At 36.7% G+C, this 15573-nt stretch overlaps 1 protein-coding gene across 5 annotated transcripts in view; it reads left to right on the plus strand.

The window, feature by feature from the left end:
- The window catches only part of ENOX1 (ecto-NOX disulfide-thiol exchanger 1), a 553951-nt gene that overhangs the window by 149035 nt on the left and 389343 nt on the right, over positions 1–15573 (plus strand). The gene's annotated exons all lie outside the window — the stretch shown is intronic.

Below are 15573 nucleotides of genomic sequence, written 5' to 3' on the forward strand. Positions count from 1 at the left end.
GACTACCCACTGTCCTGGGTCCTGAACCCCCTAGTTTCCTTTTTGCCCTGAATGGAGGTCAGAGTGAACAGTAGGTTTTGCCTACGCCAGTGCGCGCACGTGCGTGCGCACACACGCATGCACACACACACACACACACACACACACACACACTGGTTCCCACTGCAAGTCTAGTGCAAAGTTCCCTCCTTTGCTGCCTTATCTTGCTCTGAGTAGCTGACAAGATCAAACAAAACCCTGAGATATATCAGATTTCACTGATACTGGATAATTTTAAACACCCACTTCTCACATGTAGAAATTTTAGGAAGTATATGAACAGAACATGTATTTCTACATTTAAAGTAAAAAGTGGAAGATACCCTTCTGGCACATTTATCTCTGTCAAAAGACCAAAACAAAACAAAACATATATTCCATCTTTTTATATTATCGTTTTTCCTATGTTTTTTTTTCTTACTGGGGACATCACTGTAAGCCAGGTTGTTAATTCAATTGCGACTTTGTTTTTTTATAGTGGCCATTTGTTCAAACAAAGAAATGCTTATTGGTGGAAATGATAACTGTGATAAATTGCCTCAGCTTTCATGCTTACCTACTATTTTCTGGTGGCACTAAATTCCAGTTTTAAGTCCGGAAAAAATTAAGCTGAATGTCTTTTCCAGGAGAGATTCCATTTCCTACGGATAATTTATAGAGGTTTTTTTTTTTCTCTTGCACCCCCTCTTGGATTCTGTCCTTTTCACCACTTTGCAGGTATTAATCCCCTATTTATGCCCCACTGTCTACCTATATTTCCACTCAGATTTCAGCCTCTTTGTGCCCCTTAATTCTTCCACTCATTCCTTTTTCTCCCCTTGCTTCTGATCTTGAGAGCAGCTACCACAACCCTTCCCCTGTTCTTCCGTACCCACAGGCAATAAATGTGTATTTGGTCCTTGCAAGAAATAATACCCCAGAGAGCCACCAAGCTTGATTAGTAAGTGGCAGATACACTCACCCTAGTGCAGAAAAGTGCTCTTGTGCTTATGTTTGTATACATACACCTTCTGTATGTATGGCCTCTTTTGTCCTCTAGGGTTGTTATGCTGTGTTTTGGGCTTTACTTTTATTTACAAAATAGCATGTTTATAGTATCATCTGGCTGATAGGCCCTGAAGTAGCCTCTCCCAACTTTCCGTTTATTTATTTATTTTTTTAATTTTTTAATGTTTATTTTTGAGAGACAGAGAGACAACGAGAAGGCGAGTGGGGGAGGGGCAGAGAGGGAGGGAGACACAGAATCTGAAGCAGGCTCCAGGCTCTGAGCTGTCAGCACAGAGCCCGACATGGGGCTCAAACTCATGGACCACAAGATCATGACCTGAGCTGAAGTCGGACGTTTAACCAGCTGAGCCACCCAGGCGCCCCCATCAACTTTCCATTTAAGTACCCATGGTGACACAGAAAAATATAAAAACAAAATACCAGTGGAAAAAAAAGACTCATAGCCTTTTGCAGGTTTCCTAGAGGAATTTCCACTGATTATAAGGCTGAGGGAGCTGCATTGAGAATAAAAACCATTGGCCAGTATTGGGTCTGTCTCCTGTAGGTCATGGCTTTCTGACGTGTACAAAATAACCTAAACACATCTTCTTGTCTACGTGAATTTTTTCCTATCTTCGTAGACTACACTTCCTTGTTTAGCGGTGGTGCTGTAGGGAAACAGTAAAATCCATCCCCGGAGGTAAAGTCCCCTCCCTGCTCTAACACACTGTCAAGACTATGTAGGTGAAGGCAGAAAGAGCTCATCTAGCATTGAGTGCCTGGATTGTGGCTTTTTGGGTATTATTTGTTTGATGGGGCTTTGGGGTAGAGAACTATGCAATGATAGGGCAAAAAAAAATCTCACCTCAGTTACTTAGGGTAGTCTGCAATGAATGCTAATTAAATACCCAAGGTGTCCAGACCAACTTGTACCAGAGCAGAGGAACCATAGAGGGTTCAGAAAGTACCACCCAAGGGGCATCACCAACCTGGAGTTACATGTATTTATCTGTTGGCCAACTCCAAGTCGGGTTAACTTTCTCCCAGTTCAAGAGTGAACAAGCACAAAGACTACCCAAAAGGTTAGGTGATATTAATAAAAGGAGAAGGTAATATTAATAATGAATATGTGTTACTTTAAAATTTTTTTCTGTAAAATACACAAGTTGTACATGAACAGAAGCATGCAATAGATACCTAAAATAATATAGAAATACTTAGGTTAGAAATTACAATCTCTTGGGGAGCCTTGGCAGGTCAGTTGGTTCAAGTGTTGGACTCTTGACTTCAGCTCAGGTCATGATCTCATGGTTGTGAGATCGAGGGCTGGCAGTGCAGAGCCTGCCTGGAATTCTATCTGCCCCTTCCCCACTCGTGTGCACCACTACTCTCTATCCCTCTCTCAAAATAAATAAAGAAACATTAAAAAAAATTATAATCCCTTTTTACTCCCTAACCTCACCTACCTCCCTAGAAGTAAATATGATTGCTCTTTTAGTGTCTGTCTGACTAAATACTCTTTATACGTATACATACTACCCATCTACCTACACACACAAAGACAGAGATTTTAAAATATAAGTAGCTTTATGTTGGTCATATTGCTCTGAAACTTTTTTTTTTATTTAATAATATATCTCAGAGATTTTGTTCCGTATTATTACATATAGGTATACTTTGTTCTTTTTAATAGCTATGCAACATTCCATTGTATGCTTACTCCATAGTTGACTTTACCATTCACCTATCGTAACTGGACTTTTATGTGGATTCCATTAGGGGATTATTGCAAGCGATGGCACAATGACCTGCCTTGTGTATTTGTGTACACATGTGTAAGACTGTCTATGGGACAAGTTCCTAGAAGGGGAATTGTTGGATCGAGGAGTATGCACATATTGCATTTTGATAGACACAAATTTCCTCCAAAAAGCTACCAATTTCCTTTTTCATTGACGGTCTATGAAAATGCTCATTTTTCCCATATTTACACTAGCACTGGACATTATCAGACTTCAAAATCTGTATCTACTCGTTATGCTATGGCTAGTAGTAAACTCGAATGCCTTTTTATGTGTATACCAGTATAGATATCTTTAATAATCACAAAATTTAAATCTTATGTTTAAAATATAAGCAGATTTTCTTTTGAAACTTGAATTATTGATCCTAAAATTCATTTAGAAGAATAAATGGGTGAACTAGTTAAAATTTTGAGGGGAAAAAAATCAATGGCACCAGAGGACAGAATATTCAGGGTACTCAATTCTCTTGCAGGAAACAGTCTAAGAATCCACAAACAGTACAGTGGCACCCTAGAAGGCCTGTAAAATAGCCTATATATGAAATAATTTAGTATATGATAAAAATGGCAGCTAAATCAATGATAAATCAAACGATTTCTCAAAAATATCTTATTGTTCAAAATCATAATAAAATAGTAAAATCACAATAAAACCAGAAGAATAAAATATACCTTAATATACATGTGATTTTGGACTCGGGAATGTATACTAACTATAAGAAAGAAAAAAATGCTAAAGTAAGAGATACATTAACATACTAAATTTAAACATCTCTGAATGGTTAAAAAAAAGGGGGGGGTGGGGGGGGGAAGAAATGTACCAGGTACAAAATCAAATGGCCCTGAAAAGTGGGAAAAATATTTGGAACAAATATGACAGACATAGGGTTAATATCATCAATATTTAAAGGTATTTCTCAAATCTATAAGAAAAAAAAAAACCCTAACTCCTCAATAGAAAAAATGAGCAAAGAGCATGAATAAATAAAATGTAAATCGTTCCCTGCTAGGGCTGCTCCAAGAAGAGCAAACAACTGGTGGAAATTGGGTGTTTCGAAGTTAGTTGACAGATGAGAGTTCCTTTTGTGTAAAGATAGTGATATTTGTGTTGGCAGCAATAGAAAACATTCTTACTTTAAGGAATGAAATATTATAAAGTAGCATATGACAAGCCACATTTTTACAATTAAATAACTCACACGATTTATTAAGGAAAAGAAAGCAGCTTCGAAAGTGCCTCATTGAAAGCACAACGTGATCAGAGATACACCAGTATAGTCACATAGTGTGGTGAAACTATAGAGTTCCTAAATTTTATCTCCCCTCCCCCCAAAAAAGAAAATAAATAATAAAAGCCTACTTATGTATAGTTACTGTGTTCCCAATTTTGTTTTAAAGATGCTATTTCCTTATAGCATGGGAACTCTTTCCTTTCTCCTGAAATAAATTAGTGGATAGGACTTCCGGCAGAAAATGTCGCACCTTTCTGCTGATTCACACTGTCATCTGACCCTTATTACTCCAGTGGTGGAAAGGGGCAGGACTGCAAACACGAGAAGGCACACATTTATGACTCAGTTTCCCTGGTTCCTGGCAGCTTTCCGAAGGAGCAGAGCAGGCAAATCTTTTTGCAAGCAGGAGGAGCCCCAGGCTTGCCTGGTCACACTGCTGCACAGGAAGTAAGTACTTGAAAGGGAACCCCAACAGTGTCTTGCTATAAGGATGCAGAATTTGCAATCTCTTCTCAGTGCTGTGGCCAGGAGCGAACAGCTAGTTCTTGACCCACAGCAGTGTTTCCTGCTCTAGGAGGGAAGTTTGTGCTGCAGCAGCCACAGTCCAATAATCCAAATTCTAGCAGTCTATCCTAAGAAAAGAAAATAAATCAAAGATTTATGTAAAATAATATACCTTGCAGCATTATTAAAAACAGCAAAACTGTAGAAGCTTACCCTCACATAGAAGAATGTTTAAATAAATTATGATACCGTCATGAAGGTAGAATATTATTACAGCCATTAAAGACTCATGTTTTTAAAGACCATTTAACCAAATGGGAAAACACATTATTATGTTAAGTGAATAAAGCAGGGTTCACATGGTATTTATAGTATGAGCGAGCCCATTTTATAAAAAGAAGAAAAAAGTGCATAGGAAGAAACTAGAGTGGAATATTCCAAAGAAAACTTAACAGTCATAGCTAAATAGTATTATGTGGAGTTACATTTTTATGCATTTCTTTTTTCTGCTCAAAATACTTTACCGTGAGCAAATATTTTATCAGAAGTTTGTGTATGTACACATACACCTACCTTCGTATACTACATTGAGGTACATAAAGAGTTAATTTTTTTATTTTGTGTTTGTGTGTTTCTTTGTAGAGAAAAAACAGGAGCTTCAGCTTTTGAATTAAAAAAAAAAAGCAAAATGCATTTGGCGGACAATGTATCAATGGCAATAAGCTTTAACTGAGTGAAGGTGCTTTAATTGTATTCCTGTTTTAAATGATAACGCTTCCACACGGTATTGCCGCCTTCTTCATCTTGGAATATACTGTTCATACTAGTGCTGAAAGTAGCATTTAAGGACTTACAAGACACAAAAGTCTGGAAAACAGAGAGGTGGTGTAATCAAGTGTAAGGGCTAAACGAGTGACATTGGATACTCCTCCAACAAAACTGCCGTTGTCCGTCCCTAGTTTTCTTACTGGTACCTTCTGCCTCTGAAAATAAGGTATTTATAAAAGGTGTACACCTGAGGCATCTCTGAAAGACAGCAGTTTGCATACACATACTCTTAAAATGCTGATAAAAATGGACAGTGAGAAGCGTACATAGAGGGTGGGAGAGAATGGAGAGACAAAAGAATTATCCCAATAAAATACCACAAGCGTCAAGGAAGTTTTGTCAAATATAGCCTGATTTCAAATAAATTAAAATGAGGTACGAGAAATTGGAATAAAATTTCCCTCCTCACGACTCTGTGCAGTGTTTTCTTTTTTTCTGTAGGTGGAATAGGCTTAGAAAAGGTTCACTAACAGTCTTCAAGTCAGGTGAACGGTGCTGAGTAGGAGGCAGGCAAATGAAAGAAGGAGAACATCTGTGGAAAGCTTACTTCTGAATGGCAGTCCCTACGTCCTTTCCACCCATAAAGAAGAATTTCCTACCAGAAATGCTTAAGTTGACTCTAAAATGGCAGGCGTGAAACCCCTATAACCTGGACAAATTAGATGTGAGGGCAAAGACAGATAGATGACAGAGCAATTTCTACCATGAAGACCAATAGCAGAAAACAAGACCAACTCTATGGAAATGTAAATCGGTACATCTATAGAAGGCAATTAGATAATCACCAATGATAATCTAAACTAAAAATGTAGACTTCTGGGTATTGGAGTAGAAGTACTTTCTCCTGTTCCTCTCATTAAGTTCAACTGAAAACCATGGACGTTATACATAGAATAAACACAAGGTTCTGAAAGGTGGAGACAAGAAGAAAGACTGGTTGAGGACATCAGGACCAGAGGAATGATCCAGTGGGGAGTTCTCTAAATTTTCTTCTGGCTTCATGTATCCAAGACTGAGTAATTAAGAGGGCAGCAACACGGGATGCCAATGGCTACAAACAAAAAAAGAAATCCCAAGGAAGTCTACTCTTTTTATCCAGAAAGATAGGAAAGGAATAGCCGGTAAAATAGAACACTTTTACTCAGTAACCTCTTTACTCCACCAAACATTATAGAAAAACAAAACGAGACAAAACAAAAAAACTAGCCCCACCACCACCCATGCCAGGAAAAGCAGAGTGGGGAACCTAGACTTTTATCCACTACAGGCTATAACAATACTCCTAATGAAGTGCAGTCAGAAACCAAAAAAGGAGCCAGGACTTTCAGCCCCACTGGCCAGTAATAAGTTGCTCCTTTTTCCCATTGCAGTGTCAGTGGCGATCACTTGGGGAATCTAGACTTCCATCTCCACCTGGAAAAAAAGTTAGGCATCCCTCCGTCTTCCTGCTTGGATTGTGACAGAAGAGGCCTTGCAGAGACTCACCGTTGCCCAGTGGTAATGAAGCTACTAACCCCAGCTCAGTGTCTTAGGAGACCTTATTCAGAGACAGAACCCATAACTGTAACCAGCAGTAATGAGAAACTCCCATCTGAGTGTCAATGGAGCAGTACTGAGGTATCATCCTCCTTTCCCCTCTGAGATCAGTGTCAGAGAAGGCCATTTAAAATAGAAGGTTTAAATAAGATCCAGATATTAGCAGACGTGTGCTCGCTTCGGCAGCACATATACCAGATATTAGCAGACCTTCCGCCAGCAAAGTAGCTTGAGAACGTTCTCTGAACAGAAGGGAAACAAAACAAAAACAAAAAAAGGGGGGGGGACTTTGGGAAATCAAGACAAGAAAACATGGTAAGCAAAAGTATGGGTAAATACATTAGACTTTCCTTCTTGTGAGGTTTCTAAATTATAGTAGGTGGTTGAAATGAAAATTATAACGTGGTTTGATGGAGCTTCTAAAGAAACGTAGAAGTATTTAATACAACTATATTTTAAATAGAGAAGGAAAAGGGACATAAAAGGTAGGTAAGTTTCCTATACTTCACTTGAACTGGTAAAAAGATGCCACCAATAGGCAAATTATGTATATATGTAATACCCAGAGCAGCCACTGAAAAATTATACTAAAGAGATATATTTCGGGGCGCCTGGATGGCTCAGTCGGTTAAGCATCCGAGTTCGGCTCAGGTCATGATCTCACAGCTCGAGAGTTTGAGCCCCACGGTTCTGTGCTGACAGCTCAGAGCCTGGAGCCTGCCTTGGATTCTGTGTCCTCCTCTCTCTCTGCCCCTCCCTGGCTTGTGCACCCCCCCTCAGAAATAAACATTAAAAACTTTTTAAAAAATAAAGAGATACATTCCAAAACACTAGATACATCAAAATGGAATTCTGCAATGTCATCTAATCCACTTGAAACACAAGAAAAAACAAATGAAAAATAGAAAAAACAGAAAATAAAAAAGATGGCAGACTTAAACCTTAACCCATCGATAATTACATTAATGCAGATAATCTAAAAACATCAAATGAGAGACATAAATTGTCAGGGTGGATTACAAAAAACACGAACCAACTATATGCTCTCTATAAGGAACTCATTTCAAATATAACAATATAGGCACGTTGAAAGTAACAAGTATAGGAACATATATAAAATCATACAATTATAGGATCACCTGGCTGGCTCAGTTGGTGGAGCATGTGACTCTTGATCTCAGGGTTGTGAGTTCAAGCCCCATATTGGGTGTAGAGATTGTTTAAAAATAAAATCTGAAAAAAAATAAAATCATACGATTACATATATATTATGCAAACATTAATCAAAGGAATTCACAATTATATCATTAGATAATATAGACAAAGAAATTGCCAGAGACAGAGCTGGACATTATATAGAGATAAAAGGATCAATACAGATAAAAGGATCAATCCGCCAAGAAAACATGGCAATCCTAACTGTAAAACACCAAACAACAGTCCTACAAAAAATACGTGAAGTAAAAACTGATAGGGCTGAAGGGAGAAATGGACAAATCCATAATTATAGGTGAACACTTCAACAACGCCTCTTTCTCCACAACTGACAAGATAATTACACATAAAATTAGTGAGGCTATGGAATAATTCATAGCACCATCAACCAACAGGATCTAATTAACATTCATAAACCATTCCACTAAGCAGCACAAAATACACATTCTTTTCCCAGGCCCATGAACATATACCAAGAAAGACCACATACTGCATCATAAAACAATCTTAAAATTTTAATAGATTTGATACCCTACAGAGTATATTCTCTGACTCCAACCAATAAAATTAAACTAGAAGTCAATAATAGAAAGATAATATGATCCAATGCTTTGAAATTAAACACGTTTCTAAATAATCCATGAGTCGAAGAAGAAATGTCAAGGGAAATTAAAAGAAATACATTGAACCAAATGAACTTGAAAATACGACATAACAAAATTTGTGGGCAGTAGCCAAGGCAGTTGTGAGAGGGAAATGTATAGGACTCATTTCATATTATTAAACATGAGGAAATGTCTTAAACCAATAATCTAAGTTCCCACCTCAAGAGCCTAGAAAAAGAATAGCAAAGTAAGCCCAAAGCAAACAGAAGAAAGAAAATAAGAAAAATAAAATCAGATGTCAATTAAATTGAAAACAGAAGAACAGAGAAAATCAGTGGAACGAAGACCTGGTTCTTCGAAAAGATCAATAAAATTGACAAACCTCTAGCAAGACTGAGAAAAGAGAAAAACGCCAATTACCAATATCCAGAATCAAACAGCAGGTATCACTGCAGATCCTGCAGACATCGAAAAGAATAAAGGTAATATGAACAATTTTACCCACATGAATTTGACAGCTTAGATGGAATAAATCAGTTCCTTGAAAAGCACAGACTATTACAACTCACCCAATACAGTGTAGATAATTTGAATGTCCCTGTAACTACTAGGGAAATGGGACTCATGATTTAAAATCTTCCCCAAGTGAAATATCCAGGTCCAGTTGGTTTCACTGGAGAGTTCTATTACACACTTAAAAAATAATTAATCCCAATCCTGCACAGTCTTTTCCAGAAAATAGAAGGAAAGTCTTCTCAATTCATTACATCAAGTTAGTATTACCCTAATACTAAAAGCAGACAGAAACAATACAAAAAAGAAAAAGACATACCAATATCTCTTAAAGAGATGCAAAAATACTTAACAAGTTAGTAGCAAATACAATTCATCAATATATAAAAAGAACTATAAAGCATGACCGAGGGGGATGTGTTCCATGGATGAAAGGCTGGTTCAGTATTTGAAAATCAACCTGTGTGATCCACTGTATGAACAGGTTAGAGAAGAGGAGACCCATGACCATATCAATTGATACAGAAAAAGCATTTGACAAAGTTCAACACCTATTCACAAGAAACTTTCATAAAAAATCAGGACTAGGAGAGATTTATTCAATTTGATATATGGTAATCTTCAAAAAATGCTACAGATATCATAAAGGTGAAGGATTTAATGATTTCTTTTTAAGGTTGGGAGCAAGGCAAGAATATCTGCTTTTAGCACTCTTATGTAACAGTGTAAGGCAAGAAAAGGGGAAAAGGCACTGATACTGGGAAGGAAGGAAAGAATATAAATGTCTTTATGTGTAGATGGTATGATTGTGTACATAGAAAATATCGAAGAATTTGTTAAAAAATAAAATAAATCCCAGAACTAATAAGTCAAGTTCAGCAAGGTCACAGAATATAAGCTCAATATAAAAATATTAGAACATATTAACACAGATTTTAAAATATGATAATTGCTCAAAAAAGAAATAATTAGTTCTAAATCTAAGAAAACATGTACAAGATTTGTATGCTGAAAACTGCACAGTACACATGAAAGAACAAAATGTCTAAATAAAGGGAAAGACATGTCACGTTCAGGGTGTGGAAGATGTCTATTCTCCCGAAGGAGATAGAGAAAGTTTTGATAGTAATTCGTATCAAAATCCCAAGGAAGATATATGTGGATATTGATAATATTATTCTAATTTTTATATGGAAAAGCAAAGGACTAGAATAGTTGAAGAATTTTGAAAACTGAGGGTACATAGAGGGAGGTGGGTGGGAGATGGGCTAGATGGGTGATGGGAGTTAAGGGGAGCACTTGTGATGAGTACTAGGTGTTGTGTGCAAGTGATGAATCAGTGAATTCTACTTCTGAAACCAATATTGCACTGTTTATTAACTAAACTAAAATATTAAAAATAAAAATAAAATGAATTTGGAAGAAAACAAAATGGGAGGAATCAGTCTACCCAATTCTTATGGCCGCTATAATCAAGACTGTAGTATTGGTGGAGGGATAGATAGATTGGTGGAAGAGGACAGAGAACCCAGATGAAGATCCACACAAATGTGCACAACTGACTTTTGACAGAGGTTCAAATGCATTTCAATGGAGACAGACGCCCTTTTAACAAATCGTGCTGGAGCAATTGGACATTTATAGGGAAAAGATGGACCTCAATTTCAGTCTCATGCATTATGTAAAAATTAACTCAAAATGGGTCATGGACTTCAAACTATAAAAGTGTTAGAATAAAACAGAAAATTTGGAGGATTTAGGAATAGACAAAGAGTTCTTAGACTTGGCAACAAAAACACGATTCATAGAAAGATCAATCAAATGGACTTAATTATTAGCTTTTTTTTTTTTTTTTTTTACTTTGAAAGAGTGTTGAGAGATGAAAATAGAAGCTACAGACCGGGGAAATATTTGCAAACCACTTAGAAAAGTCTAGTACCATAGAATATATAAAGAACTCTAAGAAATCAATAACAAAAAAAGAATCCAATTAGAAAATGGGAAAAATACATGAAGTGACATTTTACCAAAGAGTGTATGTAGATGGTCTTATAATAAGTATGTGAAAAGATGTTGGACATCGTTAGTCATTTTGGAAATGCAAATTAGAATCTCAATGACATCTTACTATAAACCTATCAGAATAGCTAAAATAAAAACTAATGGCAACATCGGATGCTGCCAAAGATGTAGGGAAACTGAACCACTTACACATTGCTGGTAGGAATGTAAAATGGCACAGCCACTTTGGGAAAACAATCTGGCAATTTCTTAAACAACGAAGCCTGCAACTGCCATTCAAACCGTGAATTGAATTACTGGCCATTTATCCCAGAAAAATGAAGATTTATGATCACAAAAACCTGTACATAAATGTTTATAGCATGTTTATCTTTAGTAGCCAAAAATTTGGAAGCAGCCCAAATGTCCTTCAGTGTATAGTTAAACAAACTATAATACATCCATACCATGGAAGAGTACTCAGCAATAAAAAGAAATGAACTGTCGATACAGGCAACAACCTTGATGAATCCCCAGAGCATTATGCTGAGTGAAAAATGCCAATCCCAACAAGTTACATTCTGCAGGATTCCATTCATGTAACATTCTTTAAATGACAAGATGATAGGAATGGAGAATAGACTGGTGGGTCCCCAGGGGTTAAGAAGGGGATAGGGGAAAGAGATAAGTGGGTATGGCTACACAAGGGCAACATGAAGGATTCTTGCGATGGAAATATTCTGTATGTCAGCTGTATCAGAGTCAATATCTTGGTTGTAGTAATGTACTGTAGTTTTGTAAAATGGTACCACTTGGGGGAAACTAGGTGAGTGACACAGGGTATATCTGTGTTATTTCTTACAACAGCATATATCTGTAATTATTTCAAAAGAAATAGTTTTTTTTAATGTTTATTTTATTTTGAGAAAGAGAGCAGGGGAGGGGCAGAGAGAGAGAGAGAGGTAGAGAATCACAAGCAGGCTCCGTGCTGTCATTGCAGAGCCCAACAAGGGACAAACCATGAGATCTCACAAACCATGAGATCATGACCTGAGCTGAAATCAAGAGTCAGATGCTTAACCAACTGAGACACCCAGGCACCCTGCAAAGTGTGTAGTTTAAAAAATACATGTATACTTCAATCCTGAATTGTACTTCTGAGATTGACCCACAGATACTCATTTCAGGTTTACCGATAATAGCAAAAGATGACACACAGTGTTTCAGTTCATCAGGAGGTATAGGTTTTAAATAAATTCATATAATGCAGATATTACAAAGGATGAGATAGCACGGGTGAATTGATTTATATGAAAATGCAAACTCTAGAACTGTGCTTTGGTATGCTATTTTAAAGACATGTTAATATACCCAGGAGTGTATATTTACTTTTTTTTATAGGCACAGATTACTTTTGGAATGGTAGACAAATGACTCAAAGCCATGGTCGAACTTGAGAAGAGTAGCTATGTGTCTGGTGGGCAGGTGTGAAAGAAGCCTTATTTACTATCTTTGTACGCTCTGTTTTTCCTCTTGAATTTTATACTTTGTACTTATATGACCAATTGAAGAATATATTAGCATGTTTTAAAAACATAAGAGAACATCCAGAAAGAGACTCAAGTATATATTTGGGAATTTAGTATATAATAAAGGAAGCATTTTATGACAGCAGGGGGAAAAGATGGGTTATTTCATAAAAGCTCTTGGGAAAATTGCCTACCCATTGAGGGAAGATGAACAGACATACAACTACTTAACTCTTTACATCCAAGTAAATTCCAAGTGAAGTGAAGATACAAACAATGAAAAAAGTATTAGAGGAAAATGTAGGTAAACATTTCATAATCCTATGGTAGGAAAAGTTAAAAAAAAATTTTTTTAATGTTTATTCATTCTTGAGAGAGAGAGAGAGAGCATGAGTGGATGAGGGGCAGAGAGAAAGAGGGAGACACAGAACTTGAAGCAGGATCCAGGCTCTGAGCTGTCAGCACAGAACCCAACATGGGGCTCAAACCCATGCACCACAAAATCATGACCTGAGCCGAAGTCGGAGGCTCAACCGACTGAGCCACCCAGGCACCCCAAGGAAAAGATTTTTAAAGGATAGCACCAATAATGTAATAACAAAAGAAAAAGATTGATGGGTTTAATACATATGTTAAATACATGTAAGTTTACTTAAAAGTTTACTTTTTTGTATGACCAAAACAGCAGCGCCCAAATATATAAACTACATTACATGATATAGTGCGTCTCAACAAGAGAATGGCAAATTGTGGTATATTTGCATAATTAATTATTACCCACCAACAAAAGTGAGTGAACTGTAGATAAAATGAGCAGCATGGATAAATTTGGTGCATCTAGCAGGGACATGAGGCGGCTTTCATGCCGCTAATATTCCATACCTTGGTTGGGAGTACAAGGGTGTGTTTGCTTTGGGATAGCTCATTAAGTTGTACACTATTCTGTATGCATATTTTACTTTATTTTTTAAAGTTTATTATTATTTTTTTTTAATTTTTTTTTCAACGTTTATTTATTTTTGGGACAGAGAGAGACAGAGCATGAACGGGGGAGGGGCAGAGAGAGAGGGAGACACAGAATTGGAAACAGGCTCCAGGCTCTGAGCCATCAGCCCAGAGCCTGACGCGGGGCTTGAACCCACGGACCGCGAGATCGTGACCTGGCCGAAGTCGGACGCTTAACGGACTGCGCCACCCAGGCGCCCCTTAAAGTTTATTTTTGAGAGAGAGAGAGAGAGAGAGAGAGAGAGCAGGGGGAAGGGCAGAGAAAGAAGGAGAGAGAGAATCCCAAGCAGGCTGTGCACCATCAGCACAGAGCCTGATGTGGGGCTTGAACTCACTCACTGTGAGATCACAACTGGCGCTGAAATCAACAGTTGGATGCTTAGCTAACAGAGCCACCCAGGCGCCCCCATATTTTACTTTAATAAAGCAGTTTTAAAAATAAAAACACATTTTTTGACTTTCATGGCAGATACTTTTTTTCTTAATGAAATCTTTTGATGTTGCTGTAAATGATAAAACTTTTCAGAAAGCAAACTGGTAATATGTTTCAAAATAGTATTTAACAATTTCTATTAAAGGTATTTATCCTAAGGATGGAATGAGAAAAATATAAGAGGAAACATCTATAGCCATTTCCACAATAGCTTTATTTATAAAAATGAAACATCAGAAACAAAGTTCCCAACATTGAGAGATCATTTAACTGATAATGATACCTAAGAAATACATTGTAGCCAAATATAAAAGGCAAGGCTGTTTTTCTTTCTCTGGAAAACTATATGAGGAGTTTGGTGAATGAAATAGCAATTTTCAGAACTCTTCAACTCATGTAAACACAAATACACACAAATATACACACTCGAAATCACATTAAAAATATCTATAAATAGTTTGAGACACTAAAGTGTTAGCAGAATTTATCTCATTTTTTCTGTGTATTTTTTAAAACTTTTTTGTTTTACCTTTTGTATTTTCTAAAACATGCAAGCAAGCACAAGTAGATATGACTTTGTAATACTTGAAGAAGATAATAAAGCGGAAGTAAACAAAAATGCCCAGAAAGTATTTTTGTGTATTTCTTTTAGTTATTCCCCTTCCCGCAGCAATATTCAGGTTTTTTAGTTAATTTGGGAGAAAAAGAACGGAAGAGAAATATGAATAAGCCATGTATTTGTTTAGTTTAATGGTGTTACATGATAACTTTGAAAGATATCAATCTTTTTATTACAAACAACTTCTCTTACCTATGAGCAGAATTATTTCCAGGTCCTCCTTCAATAGTTATTTTCATTTGTAGACTCTATGATTGTGATATAATTTGAGGTACTTTCTAGTATATTGAAAGAAACTAAAAGATGGTATATTCCGAAGTTAAAAATGGTTTTCATAATTAATTAGGCCGGGGATGGTTCCGGGTTTTATGGAGGTTCAAAGTTATATAGTTTTTGAGTCTGCCTTTAAGAAAAAGAACAAAGACTTTAATAGCATGTTAGTTGCTGGTCCCTGTAAAGGCATGTGGAAATGGAGGGTTCTAGCACTTAGATTCCTTTTACTTCATGTAAAATTCACCTGTTTATGCCCTGTTTCCCTTTTGGGGGGAATTGTTTCTCAGAATTATTAAATTACGATAACACACCTATTTGTTTCTAATACGATTTAACTATGCCTTATGAAAAGATTCATTAAAATACAAAGAAAAAGAGTATGTATTTAAGTCTCATTGTGGAAGGTTATTAAACTTATTGATGATGCTTTAAGGCCCTACCCGTAAAATA

This window comes from Prionailurus bengalensis, chromosome A1 (genome assembly GCF_016509475.1).
Source record: "Prionailurus bengalensis isolate Pbe53 chromosome A1, Fcat_Pben_1.1_paternal_pri, whole genome shotgun sequence".
Lineage (NCBI taxonomy): Eukaryota > Metazoa > Chordata > Mammalia > Carnivora > Felidae > Prionailurus > Prionailurus bengalensis.